The 2,132-nt window shown below is 49.2% G+C and overlaps 2 non-coding genes and 1 pseudogene across 2 annotated transcripts; 2 read left to right on the top strand and 1 right to left on the bottom strand.

Annotated features, from left to right (window-relative positions):
* Positions 1-125, top strand: LOC136278606 (U2 spliceosomal RNA; annotated as a pseudogene).
* A 232-nt stretch (positions 126-357) lies between these two features.
* Positions 358-521, top strand: LOC136278589 (U1 spliceosomal RNA). The gene has a single exon (XR_010716424.1). It is a non-coding gene; the product is annotated as a U1 spliceosomal RNA (small nuclear RNA).
* A 981-nt stretch (positions 522-1,502) lies between these two features.
* Positions 1,503-1,621, bottom strand: LOC136278575 (5S ribosomal RNA). Its single transcript, XR_010716412.1, has one exon. It is a non-coding gene; the product is annotated as a 5S ribosomal RNA (ribosomal RNA).
* Between the last annotated feature and the right edge of the window lie 511 nt (positions 1,622-2,132).

The following is a 2,132-nucleotide window of genomic DNA, read 5'->3' as shown; positions in this document are numbered from 1 at the left end:
GCTGCTCATTGAGCAGCTCATATATTAAACTGATTTTTGGAACTGGGCTGTGGAAAAGAGGCTTGCCTCGTCCCAGCCACGGGTTGCCTCGGTATAGCACTACCTCCGAGTGCGGCCCACTTCCCTCTGGGGAAGACACATTCAATCCAAAACAAAGTCAACGGTATAGCATTCTTTTATGTTTACAGGAGCCCCGCCCGCCCTTAGAGGGGGAAGAGGTGAAAGAGGGATGATAATTCAGACAACAGACAATGGCAGGAACGGCCGCTGGCCTACGTTTTCTGAAGTGCGCAAAGCACTACCACAAGGACCTAGGGGTAAGTGGATTTTTTCACCGAGGGCAGACGCTGAAAAAGCATACTTACCTGACGCGGGAGGTACTGTGATCAAGGAGGCAGTCCTCTCAAGGCGAGGCCCTTTCATTGCACTTCGACTGGGTTGACCCTTGCGATTACCCCAAATGTGGGTAACTCGAGCGTATAATTTCTGGTAGTGGGGACCTGCGTTCGCGCTCGTCCCCGCAAAAGTCATCCAAACTATGTCTATATGGCCCTCTTACTGACTATCGAGGGTATTTTTGCTTTTGCAGTGGACCGGTAGACTTGCAAAGAAAGCAAAGGACGCACAACTGGCCAAGGTGTTGGCACGTTTGGAGGGGTAGAAGTGCATTGGAGAGACTGGAGGAAGGAAACAAGGTGAGTTTCGGGGCGGTGCGTAACTTTGCTGGCTGTTTTGTTCAAGGCCTGTCTGCTCTATTGTGTGTAAAGTCCTGTTCGTTTGTATTTGCAGGTTGTGCGTGCCGTGCCGTGCTGTGCTATGCGCGCGAAGGGAAAGGAAATGAAAGGAAACCAAACGGCCGATCGACCGAGCGAGCGAGCATAGAAGGGCATTCGACTTGGACCGTGAGTACACTTTGAACCTTTTGAGCGGTTTTATTGTCACTGGAGCCGCTTTTAGAAATGCTATTGCTATCGTTAGTGTATCCTTTGTGCGAGCAAGCGAGTGAACGAATGAACGAGGGAAGGAAACAAACTAGCAGAGTAGTAAAAGTATCGAACCTTTTTCCCGATTCGTTTGCAGTCTGAATCCAACCATTGTCGACTTTCAGTGCCGTTTTTCGCGCGCCTCCTCTTGGAAGTGTGCGAGTGTTTTGCCACGTCACGATGGCTTAAAACTGCGTCTCAGAAGTGTGCGTTTTTTTCCTATTACACTTTTCGTTCGTTATTTGGAATGATTTGATATCACAGAAGTAGAATTTGACATCATAAACTGTTCATCTCGCGCGTGCTCACTCGCTCGCGCGCGCTCTGTAAGAAAAGTCGATCGCACTAGAGTTTTCGCCATTAGCTGGCCGATTTTTGACAAAAAGGTGTTTCCCCCCCTCGTTTTTTGCTTTGATTTTGTTCCTCACTCACCTACGGCTCTCTATGTGAAATTGTGGTGTATGGAGAGCTATTTATTGGGATAAAACGTTTAGAGATGTTCGCAAGACAAAAAATTGAAGCCTACAACACGGGGTATTCCCAGGCGGTCACCCATCCAAGTACTAACCCCGCCCGACAGGGCTTAACTTCGGTGATCGGACGAGAACCGGTGCTTTCCCTGTGGTATGGTCGTAGACGAGGAAATGGGGTCGAAATTCTGCTTGTTATCGGCCAGGTTCAGGCTGTAAAGCGGCCACATCCCTGAGTGTAGGCGAATTTGAAATTCTAAAGCCCTAGTTTCGTTACTCTAACCCTAAGAAATCGATACTCTAACCCTAAGAAATTGTTACCCTAACCCTAAGAAATGGTTACCCTAACCCCGAAGTCGTTACCTAACCCTAATGTATTTTCCTCAACCCAGTTAACACATTGAGGAGCATCGATTTGAAGCACTATTCCCTAGGGAGGGGAGGGAGGGGTCCCAAGAGACATAACGTGTCCTAAAAACCTATTATACAATGTTTTAGCTCCGTAGGTGCGTGCTATCTGGCTTTAAAATCTTACAGTGAGGAGATACCAAACGGGTCAGCCTCTGGGACCGTCTGCGGGACTCGCAAGGGCTTGTGGGGGCGACCTGCTACTATCCACCATAAACCGTGGGAAGGATCCCTCGACCACCCCCCTCACCCAGGGCATGCTTCGGCATCG

Source organism: Pocillopora verrucosa, unplaced genomic scaffold, assembly GCF_036669915.1.
Source record: "Pocillopora verrucosa isolate sample1 unplaced genomic scaffold, ASM3666991v2 scaffold_27, whole genome shotgun sequence".
NCBI lineage: Eukaryota > Metazoa > Cnidaria > Anthozoa > Scleractinia > Pocilloporidae > Pocillopora > Pocillopora verrucosa.
Note: the sequence above shows the minus strand (reverse complement) of the source record. Positions and strands in the feature narration are given on the sequence as shown.